We start from the raw sequence: 14,115 nt of genomic DNA, 5'->3' as shown, positions 1-14,115 counted from the left end.
AGGGTGAAAGAAAGAAAGAAAGAAATCTTACCATTTGAAACAACGTGGATAGAACTAGAGGGTATTATGTTAAGCAAAATAAGTCAATCAGAGAAAGACAATTATCATATGGTTTTGATGTGGGAAACAAAGGCAGAAGAAAATTACTAAATTTCCTTACTACCTAGAGACCACTGACAAGTCCTTGAAACAGGCAGAATGACATTCCTCTAGGGGCTCACCTGCCTCAATGTTAATACTTTGCTAAGGGCAAAAGGCAATCCTAGCCTGAGCTCCCCACCGCCTCCCCAACCAGGATCCTGTAAATTTACTTTAACATATAAAAATTCCTTTGGAAACTTCCTTTATCTCTAAACTCCCCCAAGATACGTGTTGGTAATCATCCCCCAAGCATATGGCCCACCCATATACATCTGAAGGGTCTCATGACTAAGGTTTTATTAGACAGCAATAAATGACCTTTTCCAAACAACAGCTAGCCCCCTCAAGGCCCTGGAAACCTAGCTTCCACAATTCCTAAGTGATTTACCCTATCCCTAACCCCCTCCCAACTTGAAAGTATATAATGGGCCACTCCTCATGACCCCATTGCAGCTCCTTCTGCCCACAGATTATGTCCCCGTGCTTTAATAAAACCACGTTTTTGCACCAAAGACGTCTTAAGAATTCTTTCTTGGCCATCAGCTTCGAACCCTAATAACATCTTTCCTACATCAGTTCCACTCATATATGGAAATTAAACAAAACGAGGCTTATAGGGGAAGGAAGGAAAAATAAAAGAAGACAAAATCAGAGAGGGAGACAAACTACAAGAGACTCTTAACTATAGGAAATAAACTGAGGGTTGCTGGAGGGGCAGTGGGTGAGGGATGAGGTAACTGGGTGATGAGCATTAAGGAGAGCATGCAATGTAATGAGCACTAGGTGTTATATGCAACTGATGATTAACTGAACTCTATCTCTGAAACTAATAATATACTATACATTAATTAGTTGAATTTAAATAAAAATTTTAAGAATTGGTATCCAGAATACATAAAGAACTCTTACAATTCAACAAAAGACAACCAAACTTTAAAATGGGCAAATAATTTGAATAGACATTTCTCCAAAGAAGGTATACAAACAGCCAGTAAGCACATGAAAAGATGTTTAATATCATCATCATTAGGGAAATGCAAATCAGAACTACAAGATAACATTTCATACCCACACACTAGAATGGCTAAAAGACAGATAATTACTAATTACTAATTACTAATTACTAATGTTGGCAACTCAAGTTCTTGAGCCAGAATGTTTGAATTCAAATGCTACCATTGCCACCTACTAACTATGACTACAGACTAGTCAGTCTGTCAGTTTACCTGGGCCTCAATGTTTTTCAATGGCAAAATGGTTCCAATAATCTACTTACCTCATAGGCTAGTTTAAGAACAATTTAAACAACAAGTATAAAAAGAATAAACAGAGATAAAAAGAAAAAGTAGTGAATTTTAAAATGCAGAAATTAAAGGGCTGATTCTTCAAAAATCTTAACATACCTCCCAAAAAAATCTTCAACACCCCCCTGCCAAAAAAACATAAAAACATGGAATTAGAAGCAAGAATACTGAAGTAATTACCAAAAAAAAAGTTAATTCTAATATTGATCTTTTCCCACCTGTATACAGCTGCATTCGAAAACCTGATAAAATATTTTTTTAAAGATTTTATTTATTTATTTGAGACAGAGAGAATGAGAGAGAGAGAGAGAGAGCACATGAGAGGGGGGAGGGTCAGAGGGAGAAGCAGACTCCCTGCCGAGCAGAGATCCCGATGTGGGACTCGATCCAGGGACTCCAGGATCATGACCTGAGCCGAAGGCAGTCGCTTAACCAACTGAGCCACCCAGGCGCCCCCTGATAAAATATTTTTAAAAATATGACCAAAGGGACCCCAAAATAGAAAAACTAAGCAAGTTGTTTTCCCAAAGAAATTGAAGGAAAAAAAAAAATCTATCCCAACTCCTCACCACTACCACACAAACACAAAAATTTTAAAAATTACTAGGCTTAAATATTTGCATAGGTACACATTAGCAAATCTTCATGGATGAGAAAACTCCATTGCTATTTAAACCACTCAGAACATAAGATGGGAAATTCTTTACAGTACCAGCATAAAATTGATCCCAACACCAATAGCACAATAAAAGGATTCCATAGGATCAAGCTTATCAGCAAATAATGATGCAAAAAACCTGCTAAAAAAAAATGTGGAAAAAATGTAAATAGGATTCAGTAACACCAAGCAAGTTCACTTTGGTGAGGGACAAAGCACAAGCTGACACCCCACAAACCATCCCAACTACTGCACCCGCGTGTCCCCCTGCCCCAGTGGGATATGTGTGACATTCCTCAGGCACTCCTTGCCGCCCTAAAGCTAAGGGGAAAAAAAACAAATGGTTAATTTATAGAGATCACAGTTCTGCAAGACAGGAGTCTCCCTCAGTTTACAAATGTATTAGTGATTTACAAGAAAAGAGCATTATCATCAATAACCTAACTTTCAGAAGGAAATGTAGATAAAATTAAATGTCCTCATAACCTGCAGCCCATTGACCAATACTTGAGGCAGGCGGAGTATAACATTCCTCCAGGAAGCTCCCAACATCTTAATGTTTGTGCTTTACTAGAGGGAAAAACGACCTTAACTTGACAATGGCAAGGCCTCCAGTATCTTGTAGGTCCTCTTTAGCATAGGAAAGTTCCTTTGAAAACCTGCCTTTTGCCATACCTCCCCGCAACTCCAAGTATATAATCAGTTGCTCCTCACAACCCCAGTGAGGCTCTTTCTGCCCACAGGTCCTGTCCCTGTGCTTTAATAAAATCACCTTTTTGCACCAAAGACATCTCAAGAATTCTTTCTTGGCCATCGGCTCTGGACCTCACCTACATTCGAAACTACATCAATTTCAGGAATACCAGCACAATAATAATTGAAAATCTATTAATACAATTTAGCCACCATTCAAGTGAAATGTCTATTATTCAATAGAAATAGATCTAGATTTCCCTTATATTATGCAGACATACACACATCTCAAAACCAGAATCATTATGTTTCATGGAGAAATATTATAAACATTCTGTGGTGGGTAGAATTCTATGACAGACCTTAAGATTTCTGTTCCCACCAAGAACTGATTTCTACCAACAATCATGTGAGCTTAAAAGAGCAATTCAGGTTCTAGAAAAGATGCAGCCTGGCTAATAATTTCAGCCTTGTGAAACTGAGCAAAGAATCCAGCTAAACTGAGCCAAGGTTTCTCATCTACAGAAACATAAAATGAGTTTTTGTTGTTTTTAAGCCCTAAATTTGTGATAACGTGTAATACAGAATATAAAACCAACACACATTCTCATTAAAGAACAAAAACATTCAACTTAGCTCCCAACTTAATATTCATCTTGAAATAGCGTGGCAGGTAGTAATCTCCCTCCACACAGACCAAAAAACAAACAAAAAAGCGCCACAGTAGTAACTTTAATCCCCACACACTCTACTAGGACTTTGTCATTCTTCCTTTATCAAGAGGTAGAGATTTTTTCTGTCCTTGAAACTTGGTAGATTTCTGTGACTCTCTTGATGAATAAGATACTACAGAAGTGACAGTATAAGAATTCTAAGGTTAGGTCTTAAGACGCAATTTGGCTTTCACCTAGTTTTCTCCTCTTGCAACATTCATTCTTGGAAGCCAGCCACCATGTTGCAAAAAAAGCTCATTGTCTGAACTTCTAGCCACTTCTGTTGCCATGAGTAGAGCAGAGATGAGCTGTCTTTGCCAACTACTGCCCAATTGCAGATTTGTAAGCAAAATAAATGTTATTGCTCTTTTAAGTCATTAAATTTTGAGTTTTTTTTTTTTAACACAGTAACTACCAGGATAAAATGAAGATAAAGATTGAAAGGTGGCAAAATTATCTTTATTTGAAATGATGAATTACAATATTAAATAAATAGATGAAAAAAATCAAACAGACTACTTCAAGGGGTGGTTGTGATAGTTAATTTTATGTGTCAAGAGGTAATACCAACTTGTACAAGTGCCGCCGTTCTCAACAGAGATTGACTTTCTCACTCCAGAGGACATTTGTCAATGTCTAGAGACATTTTGGGTTCACAACTGGGGGAGCACTATGGCATCTAGTGGGTAAAAGCCAGGGATATGGCTAAACATCTTACAATGCACAGGACAACATACTACAGTAAGGAACTACCCGGCCCAAAATGTTGTCAGCAGCAAGCCTGAGAAACACCAGACTAGTCATGGCAATGGAAAGAAGTGGGCATATTCAAGATACAGATCAGAGGCAGAGTTAACAGAATCGCCTGTGGGAGGTGATGGGACAAGATAAACAATGATTCACTCCTGGTTCTTTGGCTTGAGCTGCTAGATGGATGGTAGAACCACAGCTGGGAAGGGGGGGAAGGGGGAGAACTGGGAGACAGATTTCTGTGCTTGCGGTAACCAACTGTTTTGCTTTAGCCAATGTAAGCTCAAAATGCCTATTCTGAATGTGAGTAGAGGTGGCAATTAAGCAGTTGGAGGGATACGTTTGGAGCTGTAGAAAGACCAGGACTAATGAGAGATACTTAGACTCATTAGAATGTTTTTTATTCAATCCCCACAATCTTACAATGCAGATGTTACTCTCCTCCAACAGTTGAGGAAACGGAGGCCTGGGGAGAAGTTAAATCATAAAGTTAATATTGCCAAGTCTAGCATTTGCAACCAGATGTGTCTAATACCAAAGCCTTTCCTTTTAACCACCCAGAACAAAATAACTGAAATTTTGTTCACTACAGTGGCCACAAGAAAAGAGGCTTCTAAGTTGTCTAAATAGCAAAAGATACAGAATGAGAAGTGTTACTGGGTATCAGATCCCGGGCTTTTGATGACTGTGGTCTAGATCCTACTTATATGGTAGCGATTTTTAAGCCCCACTGCATTTTGTGTGTGTGTGTGCTTGAGATTACATTCCTGGCTTCACGCTTGCAATCAAAGTATCTTAATTAAATCCCTCCGTAAATCCGAATCGACTTGCCATCTGGAATGCAAGAGCAGCTCAGAGACTTTTAACTTAATTGGGGTGCAAGCCCTTTTGTTTGGACATAGTGCCATTTGGCAGCACTGGACCTGTTGCCTCTGTCTGGGACAAGCTTCCCTTCAGACTGCAGTCAGCAAAATGAGCCATCAGGAAAAGTGCTGACGCCCGAGGCGCACTGCACCCCAAACCACTTAATTAATATATAGGTTTAATGCACTTGGTAATTAAAATTTAATTCTTTTAAGATGTACAATAGAAACAACTCCTTTTGCAAGCATTTAATCCACTGTGCTGCTAAGAATAAAGTTGTAAAGGGAATTGAAATGGGGTTGTTCCTCTTCCTTAAGCATTAATCACACCCAGATCAGTAAAACGATAGCATGAGCTTAGCCCTGGCTGATTGATCACTATTCATGCTGAATTTTGAGGCTTCTAAGAGACAGCTCTTTTATCACAGAAACGCTGTGCATGCAGAGAACCCCTTACAGAAACAGAAAATATGGTTTATCATCGTAATACAAATGATACTTCAAAAAATTTGCTAGCCTTCAAACAAGAAAAACAAAAACAAAAACCTCAGTGTCACGATTTAAGTTAGTTGATAGACTATGTATGGTCCAAACCATATATCCATCCTCCTGAGTTCGTTAGGTTTAAGTAATTTACCAAATGAGCTCATATCACATTTGGAAAAAAAAAAAAAATTCAGTACCTGTTCAGTAAGTAGAGAGCCTAACAGAATTTTGGTTCCTAGCTATAACTGCCCAAAACACATTTAAAAAAAAAAAAAAAATGTCCCGGTCAAACAAATTTGAGAAACACTGGCTTTCACATTCACTCTCTAGGAGAAACACAATTCACATTAGCATTTTAAAGCTCTGGGGGGAAAAAAAAGTCTTGTAGTAAAACTAAAAAGAACAAAAAATCTTACTTCGTCAAATCTAATATTTTCAAACCTTTTTTGAATGGCTTAAACAAACACAGATTTTTTATCTTGCAGTTCTCTCGATAAAAAGGTCTGAAAGCACGGTATTATCAGGGCTGTGTACCTATCTGGAGACTCTAGGGAAGAATCCACTTTCTTACCTTTTCCAGCTTCTAGAAGCTGTGTGTATTCCTTGGCTCACCGCCTTCTTCCTCCATCTTCAAAACCAGCCTCAACAAATTGAATTCCTCTCACATCACCCTCCATCTGACCCTCTGACTACAACTGGGAAAACATGCTCCACTTTTAAGAACTCACGTGATTAGAGTGGGCCCACCTGAATAACCCCAGCTCAAGGTCCTTAATTTCAATCACATGTGCAAAACCCCTTTACCATTTAAAGCAACAGATTCACAGGTTCTGAGAATTAGGACGCGGAGTTCGGGGAGCGGGGGCAGGGGGAGTGGTGGTCGTATTATTCCGCCGACCACGATACTAAAAACAATGCCCATATATAGGAAACTCCAAAGAACTGTCGTTTTATTTTTAAAACATTTTCTAAATTTTTTTCCTGCTTTATTGAGCTATAGCTGACATAAAACAATGTATATTTTTTTTTCTTTTTTTTTTTAAACAATCAAGACGGGGTTAAGAAACAAGTCACTGGCATGGAAAATTCACTCCAATAATATTTGAAGTTACCCTAAAAATCTAAGGTTTTCAATATCTGATGAGGCCTTTTTTTGAAGAAAAAAAAAAATCTCCAAACAGCAGACAACTTTAAATGCTGGTGGGGGGGAAACATATTAAATCACCATAATTGCCAACCTTACATGCTAATCCTACAAAAGACAGGAAAGCTGTCCCCCACTCCCCCCCAAAAAATGATCCTGCACAAAATGTCAATATTGCCATCGTTGAGAAACCCTGCTACAGGGGAGGAATACTCATAGAGCATGTTCAAAAATAAATGTTTGGCCAAGAAATTAACTGGCATATATGAGAGTAGAATAGAAGCCTTCATAACTCCTCCACAGTGGATGCCCATCCCCCAGTTGAGACAACAAAAATATCTCCAGATATTGCCAAATGTCCACTGAAGGCTCCAAATTGCCTGCCATCGAGAACCAGCGCTCTGAGCTAAAATATATAAACTCTCTGGTTAATGGAGTCACATTTAAGAAACAGCACAGAAAACAAAAGCCAGAGCACACTGTCAAAAGGTTTGCAAAAAAAATGAACCTACTTGTGATATATGCTATATTCCGTGTGTCTAGAGGCAGAACACACTAATAAAATTCAAGAGTAAATACATATTCTGATGCTTGCTTTTCTGTAAATGTCATTTTTCTCAGCAATATTGCCTGAGCATGTAGGTGAAGTGAATAGAAGATGCAAATGGAGACACAGGTGCAATGTAACATTAGTGTGTCTTCTAATTCAGTCTTTTGAAGAAGCTGTACTTCTGTCTTCTATCTAGCAAAGCAAAACCAATAAGGACTTTTTATGTGCGGCACCTTCTGTTGCCCCTTTTAAAGTTTCAGACAGATGCTGATGTTGGATAAAGAAAGTATAAGTGATTGTATAGTATTCAAGACTGAAAGAAAGAAAATGATCTATACAAAACCTATTGTACATCAGTCTCTGCATGTTTTCCTCTTTCAGGAAATGGAGTAATTGTCTTCCATTTTCATTCCCACCACTCAAAACGGCTTACTTCTTTCTAGTATCTCCAGAAGTTCCCCTAATGACAAACACCATAGTTTTCAAAAAAAAAAAAAAAAAACAACAACTCCAAATACCAAAACAAAATGAAAAAAACTCTTGGAGTCTGATGTGATTGAAGTGAATCCTCCAATAAAACACATGGTAAAACCATCTTAATGTTTCTACTGATTGCTCAATTGATCATTGGCTTTTCTTTTTCTTTTTCCACTTCTTTTCTGGAATAGACTTATTTTCAGTTCTCTAATCTATCACCATGATTCAAGAATTATATGCCTTTATTTTGGCAATATAATTTTTCAAAATGGTAAAACCAGAATGTCAGAATTAATGAAATAATGTTATTAAACTGATGCCTAAATTCTATAAACAGAAAAGTATATAGATTTATGATGATGTGGTAAATATTAAATTGAATAGTGCAAAATAATCCATTCTGAAACTTAGCAAAATAGAGTTACTATACACCAAGCTTCCAGTACTACCCCTAGTCAATACAGCACACAGAAAAGAACCTGTATAAACACTGGACTTTATCCAGTAATTACTGCAGATGATGAGATAGCTTGCAATATGACATTTTTATTCACATATTATGGCCCAAATGAGAACATCTGCCCAAAGGCATTATGGGCAGGCCATCTGCTGTTTGGATGACACAACCTGCCTGAATAAAGAGAAATAAAGTTTTCATGGCGATATGTACAAACAGAATTTTTAATGAAATATATCTATAATGTTACTAGTAAACTGAATAATAAAAATATCATTGCATTTTTCAATTTAACATTTGTTCTTCTCATCACAACTATTAGAATATGTAATTTCATTTATTTTATGACCACAAATAAAGATTTTTCTGAATAGTTCCCAAATGCATAATGGCAGGTAAGCAAGACAGATTGTGGCTACAAAGATACTCTCGATTGAATAATAAATATGCATACTGTAAACATCGTGACAGACTGCACTTTCAAAAATAGCAACAACAGATCTTCCAGCCCACATACCCTTGCTTCTACAATATGACCTTGGTACTCCTCCAACTGAGCGATGGTGCCTATCCCCACTCCCCTTGAAGGGGAGCAGGTGTGTGACTCTCTTGTAACCAACAGCCGTGGTGGTGGTAAAGGGACTGGCACCACGTGGTTTCTAAGGCAGCTGCTGCCTTGTTCACTGGAATAATTACACTTGGAACCTTGAACTTACATGTAAGCTGTCATGACTGGAGGAATTCAAGCCACTCGGAGAGGCCAAGGATAGGCACACCTAGACTTTGGGTCCTGCCTGCCCAAGAGCAACAGGTGACTGAACAAGCCATCAGATGAGCAGTCCTCACCATCAACTTACACCCTCCCTCCCAGCTGTTGAGTCTTCCAGCTGAGGCCCCAACCTTGTGGATTAAGACAGGTCCTCCCCACTATGCCCTTTAGAGATTCCTGACCCACAGAAGCCATGATCACAATAAAAGCTTGTTTTATACCAAGTTACCAAGTTTGGGCTGGTTTGTTTCACAGCAATAGTGACTAGAACAAATGGGTCAACCATAAGCAAACATTTTAATATGATGTTCACATTAAATTTAACAAGAACAACAACAAATCCACAGGTGATATTAAACTTCACTGATTCTACATTGACCCAGAAAGTAAACTTTAAAATCAAGCCTCTACAAATTTTGATCAGTTATGTGTGGGTGGTGATTTTTATTTTTATTGAAATTATTTTTAATAAGTGATAAACATTTTAAAGCCTGAATTTGGAAGTCAATGCTTATTTTTAATTACAGCTATTTTTTTTTCTCTCAAAGATAAATTGAGAGTAAGTTGCCTTTCAGATTGTCTTTTTACCCCCACAAAGTTTTCATCAGATCTCTAGGTAAAGTGAGTCACTCTGGTTTCCCTCCCAGAGTCCAAAGTCAAAAGAAATATGTTAGGCTATATTTCAGCAGAGAATCTTCCAGTCACTCTCTGAGTATCTAACACTACAGACAGTTCATCAATAGTAGCACTTGGCCTCTGTAAAAATACTCCATGTTCATAATGCCTTTAAATTACTTAGTTCCAGGATTTCCTTTTAGTGGCCTGATGACCCTGAGACTCTAAAGCTCTTTAGTATGTGTCCTGAGTCTGACATTATTTAGCAATTTGAGCTAAGCTCAGAAGGCCTAGAATTGAATCTGTAGCCTCCTCCCAAGACTGAAATACTAAAGCCTAAAGGCTCAGTTTGAAAGAACAATTCTAGTCCGGATCACTGTCTCCACGGCTGCCTTCCTACTGCCCATAACCTGAGGAGATCCGACTCCAGAAGACTGCTTAATAACTAACTTCCTGACTCTAGTGTTCCATGAGGAACACGGTTTAGCTACACTCAGTGGCCTTATATTTAAATGACCAGGTTTCTCGGGGCGCCTGGGTGGCTCAGTTGGCTGGAACTGAGGGGACACTTAACAAAATAAATACAGAAATCACCAATGATGTCAAGACCACGCATATAGCCCCAAATCAGGGCTTATCATCCTTGCTGAGGGTGATGGCCATTCTCCCCTCTTAACTTTCTGTCAGAAGACTTATTAGGAGTCTCATGATTATTGTAGCAACTTGAATATGAGTCTGTTCATGTGTGAGGCTGAATTCTAAGATGGTCCCGAAGATCCCCACCCCCTGGTGTACACACTCTCCTCTGGAATGTTGGTGAAACCTATGAATATGATGGGATAGATGCTCTCAACTATGTTACATCATGGAAGAGCAATCATAGCAAGTGGAGTGGGGTTTTCCTGCTGGCTTTGAAGAAATAAGCTGGCATGTTTTGGGAAGGCAGTGTGGCTAGCATCTGAAGGAGACCTCTAGGAACTGACAGCAACCCTTCCCTGTCCTGTAGCCAGCAATTAAATTCTGTTTAATTGCTTCTGTTCTACAACTGCAAGGAAGAGAATTCTGCCAACCATCTTGATGAGCTTGGGAAAGGACCCTGACCTCCAAATGAAAACCTCGCCCTGGCCTACACACTGATTTCAGTCTAGTGAGACCATGAGAAGAGGACTCAGTTGAGCAGGGCTCACACTCTAGAACTCAGTCCTGTGTGATAATAGATAGGTGTGTTTTAAGCCATGAAGTTTATGGTGGTGATCTGTTATGCAACAGCGTAAAACTAATATGGATTTGCTCATATAGTCCAAGGCTATCTTATTATAGATGATGATATGAAGAGTAAACAGCCTTCAGAGGCAAAACCACTTAAGGTCTAGCGTTGTGACTAAAAGCCAGGTTGGGTTCCATGCTTCCATGTTTTACACAGCTACTACCTGTTGAATGGATTATTCATATATTCCAAACCATCTTACAATCTATTTTATCAAACTCCATAAAAAGTATTTACTACACTATGATACCAATAAGTTATACATACACACTTATACACACACAGAGAGACACACACAATTACATACATATTGTCTCATCCCAGTTAGCCAGTCATCCCAGCTCACTATCACAGGACAGCCTAACTTATTGGAGAGTCACTTAGGACCCTTGGTGGTATTAAGTTTTACAAATGGTGCAGTTTTATTCAAGGAACCTTGAATTTTTTGAATATGTGTAACTGAGTTGATGTTCTCATGGAGATGTAAATCGCCACATAGAAGTTTAGAGTCCCCTTGCCTATTTAGACTTTGTAGCATTAAAACGGCTCCGAATAGTTGAAAGACTGGACCTTATGTGTTGTTCATAAGCAAAAGGAGAATCTTTGTGTAGACAGGCCCATGAGATTCCTTCTTTTAAAAAAACAAACTTTAAATTTCCTGTAAATGTTTAATAGATACAGTGCACAAGAGCAACTGTGCATACATCCCAAGCCCAGTCTTCTTCCTTCAGCACTTAGGTATCAGGAGTATATGTATGAAGACGGTCCATTCAGTGTGAGACCCTTTTTCCTGAGACTGACCATGACCGCCAATTACATTGTCAGATGGAATAACAATAAAAGAAGGCAAAAGAACAATTCATCTGAAAAGAAGCTTTCCTTTTCTTGTTTTTCTCTTCAAATGTCATTAAAGCCAAATCCAAAATCTGACTCTCATGGTTATGTTTTACTTTTACAAATCAGTAAGAAATGAAACAGGACAGGGAAACAAATTCAAACAGAATGTTCAGCAAGGAACAAATAAATCCTCTAATTAGAAAGCAGGAAAGCCAGTTATTTAAGAGCAAAACTACTCATTCCAAGCAAAAGAGCCTGCTTTTAAAATTAATTGGTGACTTTATCCAATGGTTAACAAGTGGGTAAGGGGGCTCCATCTGACCTTTTTCCCTTTGACAGCCAAGATTTTGAAGTAAGATTTAAACCTGGGGTCCATGTGAAATAAATTTCCATTTCAACATTGATAATAAGTATAAAAACAAAGATACTTTAGGGTTTGTAGAAAGTTTTCTTCTGTCAGCAACTAAACTGCTCAACCCGTATGGAGTTTCAAGATAAAATGACATGTGTACATTGTAAATGTAAGTAATACTTCTTGGACAAAGAAGGAATCATCGGAGAAGGAAATTTACATAAATATGAATATCTGGAAGCTGGTTTATATGGCCTCACACCTCATAAATTACTCAATATGAGATGTACTGTATCCATTTCCCAATTAAAGAACATCGTATGCATGTGCATAAGTCCAAGAAACCTCTGTAAAACCTATAAATTCTCTGCAAAAATCCCCAACTTTTTAATTAAATTTTATTCTATCATTTCTCTTAAATATTACAAAATATTCTTCTACATATATAAAAATTACATTAAGTGGCACTGCTACATTCCCTAAGGGATCTCAAAAGAAGTATTTAGTTATTTTGCAATGACATTTTTTAAAAAGATAGCTTTTTAAGGTACTTATGCTTTTCATGCAATTTTTAATTAGGTTTCTGGAGACAAAGTTTATCTTTGCTGTGAATTTGGTTGCTTATGAAGCAAATTAACAGTATTCATTCTTAAATATTGAAAAAATCTATCAAAAAAGGTGGTACCGATGTGTGTCACAGATTTGGGGACAAAATGATGAGTTACTTGAAGTTAGCACAAATCATCACTATCCTCATCATTGATAATAAATGTGATATAATTACATCTTCATAATGTAGCTAAAGAATCTGCTTTTCTTTTCTTTTTTTAATTTTTTTAAAATTTAAATTCAATTAATTAACATATAATATATTATTTGTTTCAGGGGTACAGGTCTGTGATTCATCAGTCTTACCTAATACCCAGTGCTCCATCACATACCCTACCCGATGTCCATCACCCAGCCACCCCATCCCTCCCACCCCCCTCCCCTCAAGCAACCCTCAGTTTGTTTCCTGAGATTAAGAGTCTCTTATGTTTTATCACCCTCTCTGGTTTCGTCTCGTTTCATTTTTTCCTCTCTTCCCCTATGCTCCTCTGCTTTGTTTCTCAAATTCCACATATCAGTGAGATCATATGATACATGTCTTTCTCTGATTGACTTATTTCGCTTAGCATAATACCCTCTAGTCCCATCCACGTTGTTGCAAATGGCAAGATTTCAATTTTTGATGGCTGCATAATATTCCATTGTATATATATATACCACATCTTCTTTATCCATTCATCTGTCGATTGACATCTGGGCTCTTTCCATAGTTTGGCTATTGTGGACATTGCTGCTATAAACATTGGGGTGCATGTGCCCCTTTGGATCACTACAGAACCTGCTTTTCTTATGTGGCCTTCTCCTACAAAATGATTAGCAGAAGTCCCCCAATAGATTTCCCTTTTGGTGGGATATACACCTACCCCTAGACCAATCTCTGGCCAAAGGGTATTCCTACTGTTTTAAATCAATCATGATACATTATTTGAAGCTGAGAGAGGAGCCTACTTTCCTGAGCATGTGCTCACCAACTTCATACTGAAGAAAAAGAAAAAAAAACCTGGATTTCGGAAAGAAAGAATGAAGAGAGGAGCCATCAGATAGGACAGGCATTAGCCACACTCAGTTATTTACACATCATCTAAGGCTCCTTCATGCTACAACAGCAGGGTTGAGTAGATGTGACAGAGACTGTATGTTCTACAAAACTATAGTATCTACTCCCTGGCCTTTTGCAGAAAAAGGCTGCCACCCCCTGAGATAAAACAATCAGTAGTGTCTTCCATAATTTACACGGCAAAGACCAAAAGTTCTAGAACTCCTTACTATAATTATGAGAAGAAAATAACTGAGATTATGTCTACAAGCCACCCATAGGAAGATTTACTACTTTAGAATCTTCTTTTTTTTTAACAGATTTAGCCAGTTGTTAATTATTTAACAGATAATTAGAATGAATTTGGAATAAGGAAGAGCAAGAACAGGCATGA

The 14,115-nt window shown here is 38.0% G+C and overlaps 1 long non-coding RNA gene across 1 annotated transcript in view; it reads right to left on the bottom strand.

Moving 5' to 3' along the window:
• The window catches only part of LOC118018770, a 266,689-nt gene that overhangs the window by 58,969 nt on the left and 193,605 nt on the right, over positions 1-14,115 (bottom strand). The window lies entirely within an intron of this gene.

This window comes from Mirounga leonina, unplaced genomic scaffold (genome assembly GCF_011800145.1).
Source record: "Mirounga leonina isolate KUSES-001 unplaced genomic scaffold, KU_Mleo_1.0 Mir_172, whole genome shotgun sequence".
NCBI classification, from domain to species: domain Eukaryota; kingdom Metazoa; phylum Chordata; class Mammalia; order Carnivora; family Phocidae; genus Mirounga; species Mirounga leonina.
This window is presented reverse-complemented; position numbering and strand designations above follow the sequence as displayed.